The sequence below is a fragment of the Coturnix japonica genome, chromosome 1 (assembly GCF_001577835.2).
Source record: "Coturnix japonica isolate 7356 chromosome 1, Coturnix japonica 2.1, whole genome shotgun sequence".
Classification (NCBI taxonomy): Eukaryota; Metazoa; Chordata; class Aves; order Galliformes; family Phasianidae; genus Coturnix; species Coturnix japonica.
In genome coordinates this window covers 39,305,073-39,330,656 of record NC_029516.1, presented here as the reverse complement: position 1 = coordinate 39,330,656, position 25,584 = coordinate 39,305,073, and the positions used below count along the sequence as shown (strand labels likewise).

The 25,584-nt window shown below is 39.8% G+C and overlaps 1 long non-coding RNA gene across 3 annotated transcripts; it reads right to left on the bottom strand.

Moving 5' to 3' along the window:
• Positions 1-238: 238 nt before the first annotated feature.
• LOC107311352 lies at positions 239-17,705 on the bottom strand. Of its 3 annotated transcripts, none has more exons than XR_001554014.1 (7): positions 17,551-17,705; positions 9,880-14,765; positions 9,470-9,572; positions 9,081-9,235; positions 7,329-8,143; positions 914-1,076; positions 239-277 (listed from the first exon to the last, which is right to left on the bottom strand). It is a non-coding gene; the product is annotated as an uncharacterized LOC107311352 (long non-coding RNA). The 3 variants fall into 3 exon arrangements; XR_001554020.1 differs by having other exon boundaries at positions 14,433-14,765; XR_001554027.1 differs by lacking the exon at positions 9,880-14,765.
• Between the last annotated feature and the right edge of the window lie 7,879 nt (positions 17,706-25,584).

Sequence of the window (25,584 nt, the reverse complement as noted above, 5' to 3'; positions counted from 1 at the left end):
ATCTCTATTATATGCAACAGTGGGATAATAGTTCATAGGAGGCTGAGTGAAGTACTGAATGCACAAGCCATGTCTTTTACGACTATTTGTTTGGCCTCATTGGAAGCAGTAGGACTATAAATTTGTAGAATATTCCTGGGTTCATTTGTATTTTTATTTTTTATTTTACAATGACAATTCAGATTTGAAAGACACTGGGTTTGTTTGCCTGCCAAAGGATTTTTCTTTTTTTTTTTTTCCACTGGAAATCCTTTCTTCATCTCCTCTGTGTGAAGCTCTGCATGAAAAGAACACAGGGGCTTTAGGTTAGCATCACTGTTTAGGCATGGGCCAGTGATCAAACATCTGTTTGTATGGCAGGCAGAGTGCTCTATAATTTATAAACCTAATACCTTCTCCAAGTGACCAAAAGACCCCAAGTTAATTTTAATCAAAAGAACATGCAGACAGAAGAGTAAAACACCTGTACAATTCTATTCTGCTGAGAGTGTTGTACAAGTAGTTTGGACTGCAACTCACTGGAGCCCATTGACTCAAGCGTGATTTTTAAAGGGAGGTCCTGAGCTCTTTTCAGCATGGTACTCATCCAGGGAAAGCAGAGTCTGGATGACTGGAGAGGCATTATTCTGAAAATGCTTTGGGTTATTTACCTACCTCCCCAAAAATAATCTCTGTATCATAGTACAAATCTTATTTCTATTCATAAACAGAGTTATTTTCCCATTGAAATCTTCCCTTGTGCTTAAGCACTATTATTTCTCATGGAAAACTGCAAAAAGCATTCAAATACTGTGATTATGAGGTAAAACCCATTTTAAGGGCAGAATGTCTTTGTACTGTTTGACTCAAACATCCTTGTTAACGTATATTTCATGAAAACACCGACTTTGTATAAATTCAGTATTTTTCTCACCATAGTCATCCCTGTCTCAGCATTCACATGTTCTCTTCTGTTGCTGCCAGTGCCACTGCTTTTTGTCCCTTCTGAATGTGCACTGGAGGCAGCAGGATGTTGTGTTGCCAAAGTATTTCCATGGTAGAAATGGATACACTGAGGCTTCAGCTGGCGAACAATCCTGGTACAAACAGATAACAGGTTGTTAAAATACAGAAGTTGGGAAGTGAAAGATGTTGCTAATTTGCTCCTGAGACTGTCAGTGCAACCTCACTAGCCACAGCCAGAGCAACTCTGGCATGAGAATTAGTTAGGATTTGTTTGCATTCTGGAAAAAATGTAGCATGGAAATTACAGGTACATCTTATTAATTTTCTTCCCAAAGACTTGAAAAGAAGAGACTGAAGTGTTAACGCATCTGTATTTGTATATCCGAAACAGTTTTTGGTTGCTCAGACTGTACAGATAGAAGAAGCCTCAAAGGTGTCCCACCAATGATAAAAGAAATCTTTTTTCATCACAGCACTACCAGTGGGCCTGTGGTTGGCTGGGGCTAGTTTACTTCAGGGTGGAAAGTTACAGTACAAATCAAACTCCAAGACAGACAAACTTTTGCTATCGTCTGGTAGCCACCTACAAACATGGATTTTCTTAGCACTGGAGGCAAAGACATCCAGACATGTATCCAGGTCAATTTGTCTGAGTCCTGAGAGGAGATGCGAACAGCTGTTGCTATCACAGTGTGTGTTGGAACTCAAGAGCAAAATTGCCTTGACATAATAAGCTTTATACTTCTGTTAGAAGTCAGTGAAATTATGATATAAACCAATAGAACCATTAGATCTCAGCATAGGCACATTTAATTTTGTTACTTCTGAGTGAACAAATACACTGTATGTGTAACTAGTGTGGGATCTGTAATGTCAGTGGGTAGATACTGTTCCAACGACACAGGGGTTTTTTAAGATGTCAAGATCTTCCATGTGAAGCTGGTGGGAATAAAGATTATGCTTCACCCCAGGTGAAAGGAGATCAGAAAAGGAGGAAGAGAAATGGATTGTTGAGTTGGGTTTGAACTGAAGAACAGACTCAGATATGAATGAGCAAGTAGATACTTCCAGAGAGGCAGGCAATGTCCTACAGTGCACCAGCTCACCTTCAGCCTTCGTTCCCCTCTCAGTATGTGTGGTGGGTGCCCTCTTGCTTGCCAAAGGCAGCTCAGGCAGCAAGTGGCTGCCTCTGAGACATGTTTCTCCTTCCGAGTTGCTCCAACATCATTGCCTCCAACCACACTGATCTCTTTAAGGTCTCACTGGTCTGCCCAGGTGAGGTTTGTCACAGAAAACACTTACTGCAGAAGGGCTGGACTGAGAACCAAGTCACATCATGTCACTTCCCACTTCTGTGATGGAGAATGGCAGCTTGTGGTGTTAGTCCCTTGAGCATAGTTCTGGGGACTGGCCTTAAAAAAATGTTCAAAGCACTTCATAGCAGCAATTCTTTCTCATGCCCCCTCACCCCCCACCCCCAAATAATATAAAATACTTCAGACTGGAGCCTTACATTAAAGAAATAAAAATAAATGAATGTGGTTAGACTGCCTGTAGATTACAATGGCAAAATTATCATGGCTCCTATTCATAAGGCATTTGCAGTGTAATTTGGGCAATTTCTCACTGTTGGGAAAATCTGACTCTGCTAAGAATTATGGCTCTCCAGCATCGTGGGACTAACATTTGCACATTGATAAAGAACAGTAAAAAGGTGCTTTTAAAATAGCTAGTTAGCTTCCCATTGAGCATGTGTTACTGCCACTGAAACTTGTAGTATTTTGACCTTTTACTGTATGATTGCTGCTCCAGGGCATGCAGCCAGCATAGGGATTTTGAACACAATCCTGACAAACACTGGATGTGTAGTTCTTAATCTCAAATGTGATGTCCCCCCAAAATAACCCCTCAGAAGTCCATCTCTTTGAGTTTCTGTAGGGTTAATGTGATTTGAATTGATGCATTTTATTGTCTCCTATCATGACCTTTATTGTTTTGAGAAATACCCTTAAGGTAAGTAATGTTCCCACACAAGAACAATATGTCTTAGCTATAGATCATAGGAGAGTAGTTCTGTAAGAGCGAAGCAGAGGCAACTTAAACCACTTTATATTTCAGATTCAAATCCACGTCCACTGGCAAGTGACAGCTTTCTGTGAAGTTGGTGTAAAGTTTCAGTTACAGGGACACTCCACGAAGGGAGAACTTCATGCAAAGGCAAATATCGTCATATACAAACTCACTGTATTCTTTCAGTACTTAGCATGAAGCTGAGAGTTTGTTTCAGGATCTGTGTCCTTTGATGTTTAAAATGATTATCCCAATAGTTTGTATTGATCCTGGGAGAAAGACAGGCAGATTTTTGACCTACATGACAACAAATATACCAAATTAGGGCAAAGAAGGAAATATACAAGTTTTTCAGGGTACCTGGTAAAATATTTGCAGAATCTCTTGCATAGGTAGTGCAGGGAGTTTACCTTGTCAGAGGAGGGAAGTGGGATAGAGAGAAGCAAGACACCACAGTGCTAGAATTCTAGAGTTGAAATCCACCAATGCAACTTCAAAACATGATCTTCAAAAGGATATACTTGTATTCCTGACTAATGAGTTTTTAAATATATTTTTCAATTCCTCACTCTTTAATTCTTGTAGAACTGTTTTAAAAAGAGTATTTATAATGTATGTATTTTCCATTCAGTCTCCACTTTCAGTCTCCTAGGAGTCAGTGAGGCCAAACTTTTCTTCTTGCTTTACATATGGTTGGCAGTAAATGAAGCAGTTTCCATTGTGATGAAAAATCTCTGTATATAACCTGTCACCCTGAGGAAGAAGCACATTCCGTTTAATAAGAATTTCTTTCATGTGATCCAAGAAGAGTCCGTTTAGAACCTACGTGTGACCAAAAGCAAAGAGTGGAGGAATTATTTGATTATTTTATGTTCTGATGAAAATTTTAAAACACACCAAGTGTGTAAGCTTAGAAAGCTTCTTGATTTTGTTTTTCCGTATTGCTTAACAAAGAAAACACAGATTCAGAAAGTAATCATCAATCGCAGCAAAAAAAGAAATGCAATTAATTTTGTGGGCACTAAATTTTTGTCCATGACATGGAAAGTAATATAATAGCTTGATTAACATCGTAATAGAAAAGACTTTTAAATGAAAGAAACAACTAAATCTGACTATCTTGATACTTGAGGATAGGGTGATATGTTGAGGACATTAAAAGTTTATATGAGTTCAAGAAGCAATTGGATACATCTACTTCATTAAATAAAGACTGTATTATTACATCTACTTCATTAAATACAAAGAAGACTGGATTATTACTAAACACAACGTTTCTGGTTCAAGAATTCCCTGCACAGCAGATTTCTGCAGGTTGGGAAAATTGTGGAGAAGTATTACACAACCTGTTCTTAAACTCCCAACTGTGCATTCACGATAGGTTATTGCTGGGAATTAGTTATTTAACTTTTGTCCAGTATCATTTTGTTCTGATCTAATGCAGTGTTCTTAATTTCTATGGAGTCCTGTAAGATCAACTGCCTCAGTTCTCAAAACCCAATGGAAGAAACAAACTACCAGATTTGCTATTGTCTGAAGACAAATGAGATCAAAATGCTTGGAAAAATAATCATTAAAAATTCTACAGATCATGGCAGCTGATGAACCATGCTACTCCCTTGGGGAGCTGCATGTCCCTGAGCCCAAGAAAAACCTATAATGACCAAACACCTGAGAAAATTATTTCCTTTGGACATTTTGTGATCCGTCTCAGAAGCTTGTTGGAAGGAGAAATTCAGTTCCCACCACTGAAAGGACTGCATGCAAATGGAAATGTATTCAAAGCCACAAGAACAAATGTTCATCCTTTGCTCGCCGAAGCTGAAGATTCCACACAAAGGGAACATCTGGTTGATCCCACTAAACCATCTTCTCAAAACATAGCAAAGTTTTACATAGAAACTGGCAGATAGGTGGGAAAATATATATTAGGCTGATGCCTACTATAAACATTCACACAACAACAAAGTTAGGGAGGCTGGTATCAGCCCAGGAAGCAGACAATAGCTTCAAGTCTACCTTTTATTCTTTAAAATAAGTGTTAAACTTCTGTCTAAGAAGACATCCAGAAAGTAATTCCTCAAAGCTGAATGGGGTTGGTTGTCTGGAAAGCAGGGAGATTTACTTTGCTTGTTTTTCTTTTGTTGTCTCTATTCAGAGCTACGGTTTCTGAGATTTCTGCAAACTCAGCAATGAGGCAGTGATTTGCTGATTCTGTTCCATCTTTATTCTCATCTGCAACACAAGGATGAGTCATCAGTCAGTGCCCTTACAGGCAGACTTTGGAGGCCTGCTAAAATGATTTTATAAGCACTTTGATTACTAAGGAAGTATATGGCAACTAAAGTATTTTTCTGGAGGAAGTGACTGTTTGGAAAGAGATTTTTGTGTTGGTGTGGGGATGGGGCTAGACACAGAGCTAGCGAGAATTCCTCTGGTAGTCTTGACTATATAGCACAGCCGGTAGTCTTGGAACTGAGGAGGAAATGTCTTCTTTAAGTCTGCAGTGACACAGTACCATGTAGTTCCTCTACTCTGAGTTACCTTTAAGAAACAAATTAAGAACTGCAAGAAAATGTTGGATGATTATGATAAATTATATAAAAAAAAATCCTGATTTTTGTTTTGAAGGTTTATCAGAAATACTGGAAAGAAAACTGAATTAAGAACCGGGACTGACAAATGCAAAAAATTTTGCATTCAGTTACAGTATGGTTAATACGGCTTGTATCTTTTTTTTTTCTTCTCTGCTTTTCTGGTGTTTTTGTTGCTGTTGTTTTTGTTTGTTTGTTTGATTTTCTTTTTCTCTGTCCTCTGAAAGCTTCTTAGCCATTTGAAATGTTTCTTCTATGCCTTTATTCTACTGTCAGGAACTAACCCTGTACATATTGCTCAAAAAACACTCAGTAGGACAAGTATCACATTAACAGAAGACAAGCACTTTGCAGGAAATGGTTTTCCAGTGCACTTTGCTGTGTGCACCTATTTCTATAAACCAACAACCCACTTACTGAAGAACTTGAATAGAAATGGAAGGCGACAAAACTACATTTAGATTCAGCTATACACAGCAAGATGGCCCTTGGGATTCTGATTCATGACTGAGTTCCTATGTGTAATGATATTGCAAATAATAAATAATCATTGCCCTGTCTAAGTCTGCCAAGGGGAATCTTATTTTTATTGAGGCAGAGGATGTTTTGCAATTAAAAACAATTACTCTAGGATGTGGAAAGTACTTCTCTCTTGAGGACAGTAAGGCTGCAGGCTAATATATGCCTCTCTTGAGAGACTCCTCACTGCCTGCTGCTGTAAGTACTTGGGGATAGGTGAAGAGAGAAAAAGAGTGGCAGGAGACTGGTGTGTGGCTAAAATCTAAATATATCCAATGGAACTGATTTTATGCATCATTGCAACAGCAGATCTCCAGTTAGTTTAACTCATTCTTCAGCATTTGAGTAGAGCCGTGTGGAAAAAGGTAAAGCCATTCCACAGATGATTTCAGTACTTTGCTGGTTCTGATCTGCTGTGGAATAAGGACTGCTAGTGTTGAAATCCTCTAAAAGGAAAAGAAGCTCAGGTCCCAGTGCAGATTGGTGGAACTTGTAGCCTTTTACAGCAAAGAGGTTGTGTGGCTGGAAGCAGCAGGCAACCATATACATTCCTGATAGAAACCTGCAGATTTTGAAGTTCAACCCGGTTGCGTTCTGAACTTTGTGAGGCTGAAAGACTTGTACAGAATATTTCAGTTTTACAGAGGCTGGTAATGTTGACAAGGTGGGATATATTTTGGAGCAGCAGAAGTTATGGCCTATTTGAAATGCAAATAAACAGTCTAAATTTTTGCATGTATCAAATCAAATTACTTTGCTTTTAGGTCACTTGAACAAGAATTGACTCTTTTTTCTTTTTTTTCTTTTCTTTTTTTCTTTTTTTTTTCCCCCATGATCTAATAAAACACAAGCAACTGTTTGACTTAATTTTTGGTCACTGATTTTTCATCAGATATGGGTCTACTTCTATTTCCCTTCCCACCCTCTTCCCTGTACCCTCAGGCCCATTATGCCATGTCATGTTGGGTTACCTCCCACTTTAGCTGCACATTTCATGATGTGACACCCCATGATTCACAGAGACAAGAACAAAGTACTCTAAACAGTAGAGTGATTGTGCTGCTGTAGTATCTGGGGCATCTGTGGAGTGTTGGATGATGGTACAGGTTTTTAGCTTTCTGAATAAAAGTTGGATATATCAGCAGATATGCAATATCTGGTTATATGCAATATAGGCTAAAATACAAAGGTAATCAGTACCAAAAAGAAACTGGTGTCTGGAGTCCCAGCAGCCCAGGAAGCAGAAAGTAATCAGCTCAGCATTCTCCAGTGAGTGTCAGTGAAGCTTCTACACGTGGTTTCAAGGTGTCTGAATGGATTCAAAGTGAAAGAGAAAAGTAGAGAAGAAATGCCATTCAACCCATATTATTCTCCTTCTTAGAGGAGTTGTTAATGCACGTCTTTGGCCTTGATTACTGAGCTTGTGCTTTAAGGCAGTTGGTGTATGAAACTTGCTCATACTACCAACTCATACTGGTGTTATTCACTCTCTTTGTTGTGGTCAGGCTTCTGAAGAGGGTACGATGACCCTTTACTGCCTGGGCTAATAATCATAAAGCAACATCTGCTCCACAAAATTTGCTACCTACCTGAGACTTAGATAGCATGCAACAAACTAATAAAGGGAGATTCAGTGCAGTACAAACTATTTTGAGTGGTTTCAATAACCGGAGGTCCTCACTATCATAATCTTGCTAATGTCTGGTAGATAAATCCAGTGTTTCCAGGACTTATTTCCATGCTGTTTAGGAAAAACACAGGTTGTTTTTTGTTTTGTTTTGTTTTTCGTTTGTTTGATTTATTTATTTATTCATCTTTAAATTTTTATTTATTTATTTATTTTTCCAGATATGAATTAGGCTGTATAGACAGCCTAATTTGCTTCAGAAGGAACAAGAGCACTTCTCTGTGAGGAAGGAAATATAGTCTGTATATATGTCCCAGTCATGGCAGGCTCCTTCCCTGTAGGTCTGCATTCAGTTGACTCGGCCAGAACTTCTCTTCAGCTATTCTCACTACAAAGAACAAAAGGTCAGAACAAAAAGAGTGGACAACTGCTAGGATTTCAGAAAGGCAAGCAAAGGCAAGTAAATAGGAAACAAGAAAGGACATTGTGATGGCAGGAGTTACTGTAATGGCCTACGTACATTACTATCTGCCAAACAGATATATGATGAAGTCATAGGCTCTAGGTTCACTCCCTAATGCTAATACAGAATTATGCTTCTTAGTTCCTCTTCCTCGTCTGAAACTGAGGTAATTACAGAATATGCAATTTTTTATCATTTGTTGTTCTGAGGTCTTTTAGGAGGACCTAGACCCCGTCCAGACAAGAAGCTGGGCTGCCTACCCAATGGTGATCCAGACTCACTTAAGGTTCTGAACTGAAGGATAGAACAGGTTGTTGTTATTCTGATGATAATAATTGTACTAGCATTAAGTAACATGGAGTGCTGATTGTCCTTCCACTGTTCTTTCTATTGTTCTGCTTCAAGCACGGAGAACACATTGGCATTAAAGATCTTTGATTAGATAGGCAAGTAAAATCAGCAAAACAAAACTCTGTCAAGTTAATATTTATTTTGTAAATATTGCATTATCAGCAAGAAGGTACAGTCTGTGCTTTAACTGTAGTTCTGTACCCAGCTAGGTAAAGAAGTAGACAGGTTGGGTACAAAGTATTGGCCAGTAAAAGAGCTATTGTTTTTACTGGAACATTTATCACTGTGCATAACATAATAGTATTACTGCACTAAATACATAATCTGGTGTGTACCAAGGTCTTGCACTGTGTCTTGGACAAGTGATTCTGGTCAAACATAATGGATTTCAAGGGATGTTACGGTCAATTAACAGAGTTCAGAGAAACGTGTAGAGAGTATGTGAGGTTATAAATCTCAGGTTCAAACAACTAGCGGAATCCCATGTTCATGACTGCACTCTAAGACTCACCTTTCTCCAATGCCATCCACAGTCTTATATTTTTGATGTGTCTCTTGATTTGCTTCATTGTGTTTCAGTTTAGGAGATGGTTCTTCAGAGAGTCATACAGCACCAAGTCAGGAAGCTGTATAACCATAGCAATGGAGGGCTGCTTCTCTTATTTGCTATGCATAAAATATCAGGTTGAAAACATTTAAAGTAAGAATGAAGTATTTACAGCACTAGCATACATATTTCATTTAATTACTTGGAAGAAGTTTGAAGCAAAACTTGTATGTGCTGAGAAGCAAAGTACCACAGATGAACAAAATATTTCATGTATTTGATCCTTCTGAGAAACAATCAGCACTTTCTGGCCACTTCATAAAATTTTTTGTTTGGTGAAATATTTGTATTACCTTAAAAATAATTCTCAGCAAGACAGCAGTAAATGCACAACATGGGAGTGCCTGTATTCTCTGCAATTGTAGAGAATTCTTCCTCCAATTTGTTTCTTATGACCTGTCAAGATCAGAAATAGAGTGCTACCTTGAAAAATGGGCATATGGTACATTCTTAAAATTAAAATGCTTCAGAGCTTAAAAGACAACAGAAAAGACATACAACTGCTTTTCTGATGCAATATATTAGATATACTGAAATTAAGGAAACAAAAATTCAATGAAAAAAAATTTGAATTCCTTGAAAATCAGATTAAAATGAGGAAAAACGAATAATTTAACATTTATTTTTAAAGTCATGCTGTTACCAAGGCTTTCTAAATACAGCAGAGTGTTTCAAAACAGTATTCTTTAACAAGAATATGTACCTTTTCATAAGGGTGTCCTTTGATGAGTTATGAAAGAGAACAAGAATGGATGATAAACTGAAGTTCCTTTCTAAGAACCAAAATTAAAAAAGCAAAACAGAAGAATAAAATCATCTGCCAACTTCAAAAGAATTTCAAAGCATGAAGTTCCTTAAGCTTGAAACCTAATTCAATGATTTATGCTTAAAGATACAGTGAAGAGCTTTGAAATCTTGAGAAAACAGGAAAAAATGAGTTGTCTTTTCTGTGACTGATGTCATTATGTCCACAAAGGATTTCTAATTGTGATATCCCAGATGTCTGGGATGTACAAACATGTCACACCCAGCGATCTTTTTAACTTTTAGTTCCTTTTTTTTTTTTTTCCTGTGGAATTGTGTGAAATAAAACATTATTTATGACCAAGTTTCTCAACTGGGATTTGTCCAGCTCAGAAGTCTCTTTAGCAATGAGGAAAAAAAATCTCTTCCCCTCCAAAAATGGGAAGAAGGCACTTGTGCTGCATAAACAGTTTTCTTCACCCAAAGTGTGTGTGACTCTGGATTTTGTTAGTTGTGACTGTTGCCATGAGTTGTGCATTTGTTGATATTTACTCGAGTTGGCCTTGTTGCTCCACTATGAGCAGAGATTAGCTGCTACCCGAAGGCACACCAGTCATCTGCAGAGTATCTCATAGTGCTTTAATTCCATGTAAGCTTATTCTCTTCCCCTAAGTGGAGAGGGTACTAAAAAAGGCTAGCTCAGACAAAGTGCCTCACTTTCATTTGTATAATGATGCCAATGTCCTATTCTACAACTCTACAAAAATTAAACACATTATTGCCCAATTTGCAGCTCTGGACAGATCTTGATTCTTCATGGAATGAAGAACAGAAAACCAACCAAACAAAAAACACAAAGTGAAACAAAAACTGAACAAGCAGAAAAACCAACAAAAGCTTACAACTCCAATAACAGAAAACTGAGTCCCAGTGACCCAGGTTTTATGAAGGTGGGATGAGCTGAGTCCCAGTGGATGTGAAAATGGGGCTGTTTTTGTGGCAAGAGTGTCAAAAGAGCAGAAGTTATGCTTGTAAGTACAAACTTCCTCTTATGGATGGATGAAGAAAGAAGAGTTTGGGAGGTGTGGGTCAGACCAAGTGTTGCAGTCAGTTCCTACTGACATAGCTGTTTGGCTCTTTGCACCGCACCCCATATGCACGTATCAAGATAACGCTGTTTCTTTAATTATGATGGGAGAGCTTGAAATAGGAACTCTTTAGCTTAGCGTGTTTGCTGAACAAACACTGAAAGGCAGCGGCAAAGTAAATCATTGTTGCATGCTGAAGGGAAGCATAGCATTACTTATGAATGACTGCATGCATGGCTGCCTGACTCAATGAATGAATCACCCGGAATAAGGCTGCGCTGCTCTAACTAGCACAGAAACCTCTCGGATATTCATTTATAAAGTTCAGTCATAAATATTGTATATTCTACAAGGCAAGGAAGGAAGCACAGTCAGAGCTGGTTAATGTGTATTATTTCCAGGGCTGGGTACTTTGTGCTGTCGCGACGCTTGGCCCTGTGGGATCCCTGTGGGCACGCAGCCCTCCGGGGCCATCAGCGCAGACATCTCCAGCTGGGTTCACTGACCTGATGGGTTGTATCACACACATTCATTAGAAACAGCAGGGCCATTGGAGAAAAATCATACTGGGAATTCAGTTTTACACTGCAGGCTTTTAAAATCCACAGTCATTATTAAATAATTTAAATATTTTTTATGTTGGCTTCCAGTTTTAAATAAAACTGGGCAGAATCTAACAGGCCAACATCTGTGAGGTGTTTACAGCCTGGAAATCCTATAGTGTCAGACTATCCAAAACATTGCCAATATTGACAATGTCAGTTGATGTACCACAGGACATTGTCTGTGGCATGACTTACTTAATTCTGAAATTCGATGTTCCATATTACAGAAAGAAATGATTTTGAGAATGTTTCAAAAAAAGACCAGCATACTTCACACTCTTCTGTCTTTGCCTGAAAATAGATTTGCTGCTTTTTGTAATCAGCACACGATGATCAAAAGTCACTCTATTCCTCTGGTAAAAAGAAACCTACTTTCAAAACACAAGATACTGAAAATCCACTAAATTGCTGTGAAAATTTTAAGTGCTCCAGAATTTTTTAGTTCTAGTCTGATTTCAAGCTTCACGAGTGGAAATTGATCTACACTGATAAGCTCTGATGTACAAATGATGATATTTATTTTAAGATACCACTTCAAAAACAAACATAAAAGAAAAATTAAAACAGACTACAGATATATCACTGCTGGATAATTTTTAAGTAAGGACAGCGCAGTTTTTTGGCTTTCAGCCTTGGCAGATTTAGATATAATGTATCTGTGCTTTGTGAAGCATGTCACACACAGCATGTATCCTGAAATTAAATGACAGGGCAGTGTAAAGCATGTGACATGAACTGCAGAAAAGAGTGTGCAGATGCTGGTGAACTAAATTGGAATAAAATGTTAAGGCTAATAATGAAAGTTACATTCCTAGAAACAATCAGGCTAACATTATGGAGGCTTTTTCCCCCTCCCCCCAGTAGGATGGAAGTAGGCTGCTCCAAATGAAATAAACAGAGGATTAGGCTGAGATGAAAGAATGAAATGAAGGCAGGCAGACTGCGTTTTCTCTTGTGCAGCTACTTAACATGCTCTGGATAAACTGCTACTGAAGAACTCTGCAGCAGGATCAGTGCTATGTCACATACAGCTGTTTATATCAAGGCTGGAACAGGCTGCCCAGAGAAGCTGAGGCTGCACCAGTCCTGGAGGTGCTCAATGCCACATTGGATAGGGCCCTGGGCAACTTCATCTAATGCCTGTTTTAATGGCTGGCAATCCTTCCTGAAGCAGGGGGTTGGAACTGAATGACCTTTATGTTCCCTTCCAACCCAAGCTGTTCTAAGATATGATTCTGTGATATAGCATGTGGAGACGCTTTGCAGGAGAGCACTACTAAGATCACAAGCAATGCTGTCCCACGCTGGCAATGTTGAGATGGACACAGCCTTGCAAGTACTTGCAGAAAACCCCCTCCTTCATGATGGGATCAGGAACCAGGCAGGCCAGGGGCAGTATTCAGGGCAAGGAGTTCCTCTCACTGAGGGCCACTCCTGCCCCTACTATCCCCCTGTGTGAGGATGACCAGTGAGGATGTGCTTCAGGGTAGGTGTGGTTATAAACTTTCCTCCCACAGATAAGATTCTTGCATGCTAGGTCACCTTCTTCTGCATGATCCTAGACAGAAAGATTAGTCACTAAAAAGCACAGATGCTGACCACAGCATTTGCTGTAACCATAGCCATGGTGACAGCTCCTTACTGCTCCTCTGGGCACACATCTCCTCTGGTATGAATTGTGAGTATCTTGTTGATAATGGAGGTTGGCATTTCTCCGGACGTGACATCTAACATTTGCTTCTTGTAATCGGCAAGGACTGCTCTCACTGAACAGAACAGAGCGGCTGTAAGCCACATGCTGCTCAGTTCAGAGCCCAGAGGAAATGGATGCACTTGCAGATGGGAGGAGGCAGCAATGGCTTCCCAGTGTGCCTTTGCAGATGCATTGTACTAAATCACAGAATCGCAGAATGGCTTAGGTTGGAAGGAACCTTAAAGACTGAGTTCCAACCCTGCTGCCATGGGCAGGGTTGCCAGCCACAAGATCAGGCTGTCCAGGACCCCATACTGGGCTCAGTAGTTCTTGCTAATTAACTTTGCCTACAGATGGGAGATTTAGTGCCAACAGCAGCAGCAGAGTTGGCCTGCCAGCCATGTAGTGCAGCCCCATCATGGGAGCCATGGTGTAACAATTCAACAGTTCAGTGCAAAAAAGGTGCAGAGATGCCCATTGCTGCTGGCTGAACTCCCCTTTTCTTCTGGCTCCTGATGCAGGAATTTCACCCTGCTGCAGCTGGCCATGCTTTCCACTACGCATGAAGCTGGAGACCTGCACAGGGTTTCAGAACAATCTCCATCTTGTGAACACAGAACTACCATAAATGCTTTGTGGAAATGCAAGCACAAAAAGCAGTGGTAGTATCTAGTGTAGATGCTTTTAATTGCAAAGTAGAACCCCAGCGCACAAACCACTCCTCCTTGCACAGCCATGACTTAAAGGTTGACTGCACTTGTGAAACCTCCTTGCTGGGGCAACGCATGAGTGTCAAGCACCTCTTGCTCCCCTGACCCCTTTGCAAGTTGCAGTGCTTCATTGCCTAGCTTTCCCTGCACACAAGCTGCTTCTGCTCACACACAGCTTTTAGTGCTCTGCTGAACCGTGTCCCCTCTGATGGCAAGATGCATATCTTCCTCCTGTTTGCTTGGTGCTGTGCTGCCTGCTGTAGTGTGACAGTGCCCTGCCCCATGCTGAGCTGGGGGGCTGGAGGGAGAGAGCTGGGGTAGTTAATCCAACTTAAGCACTCTGAAATGCATCAGAAAGATTTGTTACAGTGATGGAACTTGGTGTGTTATTCAGATATAAATCTGCAGTCACACACCTCTGTTTCCCTGGAGCAAATTGAGAGATCCAAATCTGCAAACCTCCAGGTTTATGTGTGCCTTCAAGGTCTGGGCTTTAGACCTGAGCCCGTCCAGAATTTTGGGGAGCATGGGGACACACAGCAGGCAGGCCCCTCCTTCTCCAAACCAGCAGGGTGAAATGCAGCTCCAGCACTGTTGCTCCTGGTTGTAAGTGAAGAGATGTTTCTGTCCTTGGCTATTACAGAATCCAAGTTTCCAGGTCACATCTTGAATGTAGTCTGAGTGTACATTTTTCAATTTGCTGTTTTTCCCCTGGTTTCTCAGGCAGATTGCTTAGTGCAAGTGAATGCCTAAAAATAACACAGCATTCAGGTTTTGTATTGTTGTTTTTGTTTCATTCCCCCAATTCAATTTATTGGATCTGCTTTCCCGTGACTGTACGTAAGCAAAGCACTCTTTCAGAGGAAGCTGGTCCTTTTTAAAGCTATTCACTTCTATGTAACCGAGTAGGATGAGTCATGTAGCAGGAAAAAGAATCATAAACACTGACTCTGGCAATACATTGCTTCTATTAGTAGCAATTTCTTTATGACCTGAAGACTTCTGTAGCAGCATAAATATTTTAAATGGTTGAAGCAATTCAAATAATCTTCATTTGCTCAGATATTTAAAATGCAGCAGTGGATGAGGAAATCTTGGTGCCAGCATTCAGACATAGAGCTATAGCTCCAGCCATGACTGCATCACTACATGGTCATAACTTTTCAGGTGGGTCTACAATGCAGAAGTCAACTGTTGGCCAAAGTGCACAGATCTGGAGACCTCTGGAACCACAATCGTAAGCCATGGCTTGACCTGATGAGCTATAGGAACTGTAAGAGCACCTTGCCTCTTCAGGCTAAGTGCTTCATTCAAGGGGTAGAGCAGCATGCAGGTGTTTCTAAAAGATAGCTTACAAGACCATTATAAATCCTTCAGTAGACGCTTGTTGCTTTTGTAGTGACTGTTTGGTAAGTACTCCATTCCAAAATAGGGGGATAGAGAAATTTTATCTACACCTGTGATTCTAAAAACACAGGGCTGCTCTGGTGGATCCCTTGTGGGGGCAAACAATGGTAAAGTAACTTCAAAGAAAAAGAACTGGAATGCAAAATAAGTGCTTTGTTTGTGGGCTTTTTCAGTTCAAAGGCTTTAAAACAAGGCAGAGACTGGCCTTCAGGCTATCGGAGTGGTGTTTTCATGTCATGAAACCAAAGCTAAGTGTTACGTGTGGGTGTAGGAAATAGAAGGAGTTGAGACTTTCATATATTGCACTTTACAGTACAAAAATAAAACTACTTTCCTTAAGAACATGTAAGTTTTGTTTCTGATTTCTTTGCATTCTATTTAATATGTTTCTTTGATATCTCATTTGAATTTGATGTTTTGAGGGTAGAAGCACCTGGCAGCTGTGATTATTACTGAAAACATAGTAAGAAACAGTGCTCATAGTGATTATTTTATTTGCAGGTTATGTGTGGAAGAAACCCCTCAGGTCTAGACCTAGTGTGGATTTGCCACATGAGATAGGCCATGTCTGGTCTAGCTTATCTCATAAGCACCGACCAGGATGTGACCACTCAGAGGAAGGTGGAAACATCCCTTCTGAATGCCCTGTATATATCTTTGTGACATGTATTCCATGACTTTGTGAGAGATGACACAGACTACCAAGCTTCTGCCTAATCTGTTCTAATACCACAGAGAAATTATGCTTAAAGAGGGTGTTGTAGCTCAGTCTTGCTGCAGACACAGTCCAGTGTTATTCTATTTACTGATTCTTATTTTCTATATATTCAGCAAATTATTTTAATAACATTCTTTCCTTCAAGCTGTTGCAATGTAGAATTCTGCTAAGGTCAACTAGGAGCATTTTATTTTCAACAGGAAGAACCCCTGTTGTCTTTGTTCTTTTTCATATCTTAGTTTAATCAAATTAATTGTTTTTTCTTTTTGCTAATGTTACATTATTTCCATCATAAGAACATTACTGTATAGATTATTTCAGTTATATTCTCAGTTAACATCATTGCTAGAATCTAGGCTGTCTTGAATAGAGGCAAAGCCATAAGCTGTTCCTTCTTTCCTTTCACACAGTATGATCTGAAATTTATGTAGGACTGTTCACATGGATAGATACTTGGAAAGGTGAATCAGGGTTGAAAAATCTGGCCCTAAAGCTTAACCAAGAGATATATCAGATCAGTTCTCTAAAGATAAATGAACTATGTTATTATTTTATTAAGACAAATACTACTTTGGTTCATAGAATAAACAAGCTTCCTCTCAGTGCTGTCATATGATATTCATGCTGGAGTTCAGTTGAACAAGAGTGCATTCATTTCATAATAAATAACTCGTGGTTATACAACACCTTTGACCACAAAATGTTCTAAGGGCTGTGTTGCGCTCATACCACAGTTACTGAAGAAAAAGAAAAACAAATCCAAAGAAAAGTGAGGCATGTGGTTAATAATGTGAGCAAACTGCAAACAGATTGCGGATAGTCTACTACCAAAGGCCAATTTTATCAGAGAATTTGTTTTGCCCCTTATTTGCTTGAAGCAAACACACACTCAGTACAGTGACAAGGAAACTGAGTTTCAATGTATAACTGACCTACAGTCACAGAAACTGTAGTAAATAGAGATGGCTTTTAAACTTAAGACCTTCTGTCCTACAATCCTTTGTTCACAAACTTCCTCTCCAATGGTGAGTGCATGAAAACAAACAATAGTTTTAATCAACTTTTTCTGCTGGGGACAGAAAAGGTCCATGTTTCAAGGCTTGAAAATGCTGAAATCCCCGTCAGCACATTGAAAAGAGCTTAGAGCTCAGGGATCTCTTGACCTGAATTTGTTTCTAGGAATCTGCAGATCACATTTATTCATCTGTTTATTAAATTTATCGTTTGGGTGACTACAGCATATTCATGGGAAACATGAAATCATGAAAGACTTATGGTAGTTACAATGAACACTCATTCATCTAAAACATCATCTGGGAAGTATCTTCACAATAAATTGCTTCAAGATTGCAGTTGCCTAACCAGATAGTGCAAACAAAACTGTATAGCCTAAATGATATGTTACTTACCACTAATAGTACCCAGCGAATAACAGTGATGTGCTCGGCAGACAGACAATCTGCAGAATGGAATGTGTCCATCTGAGCCATGCAGTGAACTCCCCCCAGGGACAGCAGTCAGACAGGGAGTGCTTGTGAATGAGGGGTAAACAGGAAAAAGCCCTAAAGGTCACTGAGGGAATGATTAGTGATAAGTGAGGTGATATCATCAGTGACTTCCTCTGTATATTTATTTTCTAGATATGAGCAAAGTTAGCCCTCACTCCTCATAAAATAGTTACATTTTTGAAGCATGAAGTTTGTCAGGCTAATTCAGGTCTAACAGCTCTGTAGCAGACTGTGGATATAGCTGGATCAAACAGAATTTTAAAAGATTTTTTGTCTAACATGCTTGAAGGTGAATCTAAAGGGATGCCTTTACAATATCTAGAAAGAGCCATAGATACCATCAAAATGTATGTATTTATGTATTTGTAACTTCAGCATAGGAATTTCCAACTTCAGCATAGGAAGTTCCGCATGAATGTGCGCAAGAACTTCTTCACAGTGAGGGTGACAGAGCACTGGAACAGGCTGCCCAGGGGGGTTGTGGAGTCTCCTTCTCTGGAGATATTCAAGACCCGACTGGACACCTACCTGTGCGATGTGGTGTAGGGAGCCTGCTTTGGCAGGGGGGTTCGACTTGATGATCCCTAGAGGTCTCTTCCTACAATTCTGTGATACTGTGATTCTGTGATTTGTAGGCTGTGTTCTATATTCTCTTTTCTATGAAGGTTAGAGCTTGGATAACAGCACATTCAGCTCACCAAGAATGAATTCTCTACACAGGTGGTTTTTTCTCATATATTTGCTCAGACTTGATTTACCTCAGCCAAGTAGGCTGCCACTTTAGTCCTCTTATAATTTATTTCACTGCAAAGTATTATTGAAATACCATAGAATCATAGAATTGAGTTGGAAGGACCTTTAAAGGTCATCTAGACCAACTCCCCTGAAATGAACAGGAACACCTAATCACCTCACCATATCCTAGTTCTACATGATATCTTTGCACCAAAAATGAATGCTCATAGGCCTAATCTTAGTGTTATATTCTGCATTTGTAATGTTTGTATCTTTAGGATCTAGAAGAGTGAGGCATTTATAGTCCTAGTATATTCAGTCTAAGTCTCAACATGTCTAATCCAAAACTTCACCTTGTAAATGAACATATTTCTAAAAATGTGTTTTCCTTTCTCTGGAGCCAATATTAGAAAATTTCCTGTTTTTGTTTGTTTGTTTGTTTGATTTGTCAGCAGCATATTTCACGTACTGGTTTGCAAACCATAGTAGCAACATTTTAGAGTGATTTCTACCACTGACAGTTCCTTATGAATAGGTCTTAGAAATGAACCTCTTTTAGAACAGTTAATTATCACTGACAGTCCTAGTATATCAGACTCAGTTTTAATGCAGTGATCACACAAGATCAGCCACCTGAATAAATGGTACTCATCACTGGTGAGCTTGTCACCTGAAATAACCCTGCTCTGCTGTACTGTCACTTCCATACAAGGAAAAGAAAACAGACTGCTTAATTTCTCTTCTAGCTGTGAAGACTTTCTACATTTCTAGTCTTATTAAAAAGGTCTCTGTTTTTCTTTACTAAAAAATGAATCTTCTTTCCTTTTAAAGTTTGATCAAGTGCTTTTTGGTCAATGGAAATCTCTTCATTTACTGCAGCAACCTTTCATTTACTCTCCATATCCTTTCACATCCTGTACCATTGAAGTTCTTCAATTTTAGACTTTTTAATGAGAAAATGGATTTTTTTTTTTTAAATTCTTTTTTGCCAGTCACCTCATGCATACTGAATCTCCATCCCTCTCACCGCAATAAGCAGGCTAGATCCTTGATTAGCCAAAGTAATAGCAGATTCTATCTTACCATCCCTATGTACAGCCTGTGAACTTTTGGGACATTGAGTCCTGGGGCGAAGGTGTGATGAACAGTGCTTAAAACAGATATATTTGTGTTTTGGTGAGATGTGAGCAGTTATTCACCCTGAGGTGGAAGGGAAGGCACCAGAAAAGGAGAGGAAGGTTGGACCCATATAGGAGAGTAAGGGGAAGCGAGAAAATTGAAGTAAATACAACCAGTATCACAGAATCACAGAATCACAGAATGACCTGGGTTGGAAGGGACCTCAAGAACATGAAGCTCCAACCCCCCTGCCTGGCAGGGCCACCAAACTTCCATGTTTACTAGATCAGGTTGCTCAGGACCCCATCCAACCTGGCTTTGAACACCTCCAGGGATGGGGCATCCACAATGTCCCTGGGCAGCCTGTTCCAGGACTTCACCACTCTCCTAGAAAAGAACTTCCCCCTAACATCCAATCTAAATCTTCCCTCTTTCAACTTAAAACTGTTTCCCCTTGTCCTACTATTATCGTCCCTTTCAAAGAGTTTACACCCCTCCTGATTATAGGTACCCTTCAGGTACTGAAAGGCTGCAATGAGGTCACCCCGCAGTCTTCTTTTCTCCAGGCTGAACAAGCCCAGCTCCCTCAGACTGTCCTCATAGGGGAGGTGCTCCAGCCCCTTGACCATCTTCGGGGCCCTCCTCTGGACCCTCTCCAACTGCTCTATGTCCTTCTTACTCCTGTACTGAGGACTCCATACCTGGACACAGTACTCCAGATGGGGCCTCACAAGAGCAGAGTAGAGAGGGATAATCATATCCCTATCCCTGCTTCCCACCCCACTCCTGATGGAGTCCAGGATCCCATTTGCTTTCCGAGCTGCAAGAGCACACTGCTGGCTCATGTTAAGTTTCTCATCTATCAGGACCCCCAGGTCCTTCTCTGCCTAGCTACTCTCAAGGACAAGTATCACTGTGTGGCAGTTTAGAACCTGAATCTAACAAACACTGCTAGTATTCAGTTACTTGATTTGGCTGAGAGTCAGTGAAAGGGATGTTACTTAGATTTTTCAAAAATTTGGCAACAGAACAACTACGTGTGAATGATGTTCCAAGGGAGGATGTAGAGCTGAGACAAAGATTTCATACAGATAATATTTGGCTCCAGACTTGCAAGATTTAGATATCGCCAATACAAACACCAAGACACTAACAGGAAAGATCAAACACACCCAATGAATCTTTATTACATTATAAACATTGAGAAAAGCCTTCTAGCCAGCTGTGCTGCTCATCTGCTCCTAGGTACATAAGAAGTTGGAAATCAAACTGAATTTCCTCCTCTCAAAAAATTCCACCTTAAAACACTTCTCTGAAAAGCTAGCCTTTACACTATTTCTTTCCAGTTTCCAGATTGCAGCTGTAATAGATCACTTCCCACATCTCTGTGCAGTTCTGCAGACTCACTAGCTGCTGCCTCTGGTTTCCCGTTGAGCTGAGGCTGAGCTGTCCCCTGGGCCTTGCTCCAGCACCACGCGTGGACGTGTGCCCTCACTGGGGCCCTGTAATTTTTGGGAAATTGGGCTGCTGTGGTGTTAAGCTCCAGAAGTATGGCTTTGGTGGTAGATTTCCCAAGGCACCTTCATGCTTTCTACATCCTCAGTAATGTGCACAGTGCACATGCCAAACCAGTGTATCCCATCTATGCAACCATAATGAAACCACTGTGTTCATCTCACTACTTAAGGAAAATATGGTAGGGCTCCAACTCCGCATTGGCTAAGTCAATTATCTCACACCTCAATTCCCCAGCTGGAAAATGGGGCCTGCTCTCTTCCTCTTATATGCCTGGGAACCTCTTCTAAAACAAACAGTGTCAGATCATATTTTCAAAGCAAAGTGCCATAGTAACCACAGGAAAGATGTAAACACATTTGCAGAGTCTACCAAAACCAAGTATTATGTGTTGATTTTCTGTAAGCTGATGAAGGCAGGGAGAGAGAAAAACCAATGTGCTATGGGTAAGAAATCTTGAAATTTAGGTATTGAGAAAGTATTTTCAGCAGCTATCTGTAATGATCCTGATATACCCTTAGTTAAAGTAAACGTGGTGGAGGTGTCATATATGTCAGACTGGCAATGACATCATGGTGAGATGTGATGCAGTGGCTGCTACTGTTGCCTCAGGCTCCTGTCTGCGCCTGACTGCCTCCGACTACTCCTACTCTTTTTTCCTTCAGCCACTCACTTTTGGAGTAAGAAGAGAGGAAAATATTCTTAAACAAAGTGATCTGTAAATGATGCTTGCCCCTTATTAGAGATGGGAACTAGAAGATGATGACTAGGAAGTCACATTGTCCATGCTCTTCCTGAGCAAAAAGACAAAAAGAAAAAAAAATTAAATTGCCAGAATAGTCTAATGAATAGTTTGCAAATCAGAAATATATGATCTTCCAAAGCCCCATTTCTATGAACTTGCATTGCAGAAACTGTTTTGCTTTCTCAAGAGAAGGAAAAGGCTGCTTACAAGACCTCTTAGTAGTGTCACACTTCTGTGCTTTCTCTGGTAGTCCATTATTGGTACTCTAATTTACACACTGACATTTTCAGAGGCATTTTCTCTGAAATGTCTCTGAATGTTTTCACCCATTGTTCTCGGTGAGGTGACAGCAGGTGTGTACAGAGAGATCGGCCACATGGGAGGGGTGCTCTGAAGTCTGCTTTCATTCAGGAACAGGAGGAAGGCTGAAGTTAGGCAGGAGGAAATAGATGTCACCGCAGCTGTGCCAAATATCTAGTGCATAACATTAACACTGGCAAAAGAGGAAAGGAAATTTAAATGTGGGGAGGGAAGGCATCTCTAGGGAAAAGGCATGTTAAAATACTAAGAGGAACCCAAAAGGAGTCTGTTTTTGATTTGAAGACCCATAGACCAGCCGCCTGCTGAGAGGAACTGAAAGAGGCTCTTTTGTAACAACAGGGGCTTTGAGTATTGCACAAGTGGCTGAGAAGCATCCTGGGACATCCACGAGACTTCTGTGGATAAATATAGAGGAGGAGGAAGGTGTTGAACACTGTCTCATTACTTACAGAGAGAAGACAAGGGTAGTGAAGTGTGTTTTGCTGCTCAGACTATTAACCTGGTGAAAACAATGACATTCTCTGTAGTCTGGGAACTGATGCTATGAGAGTGATGGGGACAAGGAGCTGAGTTTCCTCTGTTCCTGGGTTTTATCCTGACAGCATTTCTCTTCCTCCCATCTTCTCACAGGCCTGGGAAGAAGCAGGGGCTTGACGCTGACTTTGCAGTTATGATTCCTACATGGGTATCTTGATTGCTCTGTGAACTTCTATCTGCTTTGAAGGCAAATGTGAAAGTTTCCCTCATTTTTCTGGGTCCCATTTATCATAGTTCAAACACTACCCCGCTCCATATGCTTTATCCTATGCTTTTATCCATTTACGCATCAGAAAAATTAAATAGAAATGTAGAACTAACACTTTGGAAATAAAAAATCCATATACGCTTTTTTAAATGGTATTTTCTTTATTAAAAAATGGTTGCTCATTTTCAGAAGCCTCATATGACATAAACTTCACTGAAGACCTACTTTCAACATATACAGTGCAGCAAGAGCTTACACTGACTAAAACAGGAGCTATGATAACACTTCTGTAAACCAGACCATGAATCCATAGAGTACTGTAAAACTTCCCATTACTTTCAGGAAAATAAAACCTGTGATTATCAGGCTTTGGACTTTTAAAGAATTTCCTCAGCTTGGATAGCAATCAAGAAGTGGCAAAAGTAAAAAAAACAAAACAAAAACAATTCCATCATAGCATTCAAAACATATCTGCTTTTGCAAGTTGCCACTTGTATCACCTTAGCAGTGAATCGTAATTGCTTTGCCCCTTAGTGGCTAGATACCTTGAAGGAGGATAGCAATATTAATAGTACTGGCCATAACTGGAGCTTCTCCTTCTGCTTAGGAGACAGAATTCCAAGGCCAAGTTCTGCCCTCATTTAATTTCATATAACTTGACTATGGATGTTCAGTGGTATTGTGGTCTAACTGCAAAACTAGTGTCACTTATGCCTTGCAATTCAATTCAGATAGTACACAGCATCATAAAAAGCAGGTTCATTCTTCTACACTTTATAGGCCACAAACATTGCAGGACCTCCTGGTGGGGATTAGCTCTTTCATTCCCAAAGTGCTTACCTGGAGTGCAGCTCAGGAGGAATTATGAGGTGATTTTATTGAATGATTTTCCTAACTGTTCCAGTAGACATAAGTGAGTTCCTCTCTATACATGGAACTGGCATAATTGGCTCATAACAATTACTGCTATTTTGATAAGGGACCACTGCTTTTCTCTCCTGAGGCTTCAGAAGGTGTAACTGTTAATCTCAGCTGATTAAAACGTAATCTGTATACCAGCTAACACTAGTATATTCACAAGAGACTTGTAACTGGGAACAGAGTAAAAGTCAGAAATAGCAGAAGTTTTTGGGCAGAGCACAGTGCTAGAGTATTCAGTCTACAAAGATCATTTATTGGACTTGGTTCATGTTGAACAAATTATTGGTTGATGATTTTTTCTATTTTGAGAAGAAGAGATGACTCTATAACCTTTCAGGGCTTTTTCCTGGCCTGGAGACCAAGTCACATGGGCTGGCTCATGTCCTGCTTCTTCTATAGCAGATTTGGCTTGAAGAAAACTTTCTGCAATGAGTGAACAATAAAAGAGTGTGGACAGTCAAGGCCACAGTGTTCAAGCTTGTTTCTCAGCTCTCTGTTTCTTAACACTAAAGGCATCCTTCAAAGTCTATTGGAACCCTCTTTTCCATGATCCTACAAAAGTGATTATTCATTGTACTGAGTTACTAAAAGTAACTGAGCAAGCTTATGAAAGTAAATCTCTTTCTGTAAATACATGGTAAGGGGGAAGGGGCAAAACATTTCATTAATGAGGCTCCACCACAGTCCAAGACAAAAACAATGCTAAACTTCTGATTGACAAGATTTTAAGATTTTCTGGTCCATCTATTCTGCTGTCTCAGTTTAAGGCAGGAGCAACAACGAATGAAAGGTTTAAGGCACTCTGTTGCTCTGTGTCAGGCTAGACTCTTCCAGAGTGTCCAAAAGGAAAATCACAGAAAATCGTGACTATAGCTTTGCTCATGTGTGGAGTCCGAAGGCCAAATGGATTAATGGCCCTAAGGCTCTAAACGGTTTATCAAACAATAACAGGACACATGCTATACTGATACCTACATATCTCCCTGCTGTATAAAGAGCTGTGTTCCATAACTGACAATAATTGTGAAGCCAGATAGCTACATTAAATATCATTACTCATGTTCTTCATAACACTAGCATAGAGGCATAGCGGAAAAGAAATGCACATATAAATACTGTGTACCTTCCCCTCACACAGACTTTCTATGAATTACTTGCAACTTGTAATGACTGAGCCTTGGGTGGGGGAAACACAGTTTAGTTGCATAAATGCTGTAGGCTTCTCTAATTAAACACTGTGGAACACTGGGATCTGTTAAAATAAATAAAGAAGAACATGAAATAGCTTTTTGAAGAACCCTTTTACACTTACACCAGATTCATCCAGGCAAAAATGTAGAAAGAAAATTAAAGACTACTCATTGAATATAAGTTATTTTCTGTAGCACTTTTCTCCTTCTCCAGTGGAAAAAAAAAAACAAAAACAACACAGATTGGTCTTTTAGAAATATTAGGATATATTGTCTGCTATAAGACTAAATAATTTCTGTGCAAAAGCATAGATGCACATCTATGAAATTGTACATTCAGTCCTTCCTCATGCTTAAGTGGATAGTACATTATTGCTGTCAATTCTCTCCTTACCCACAGGCAGTCTAGCTTTTTTAGCTCACTATCTAAAGGGGCATGCTTCTACTGAGATCTTTGTATCCTTACTTATAGAATAGTTCTATTTTGCTTTTCAGAATAGTTTCCCACTTGCCTTTCCTGGAAAAACAAACAAACAAACAAACAAAAAACACTGCATTGATGATCATTTATTACTCATTGACTATTAACTCATGAGGAGATTCCTTTGACCTAATCATGTCCTGTAGCTTGATTAAGTAAATAC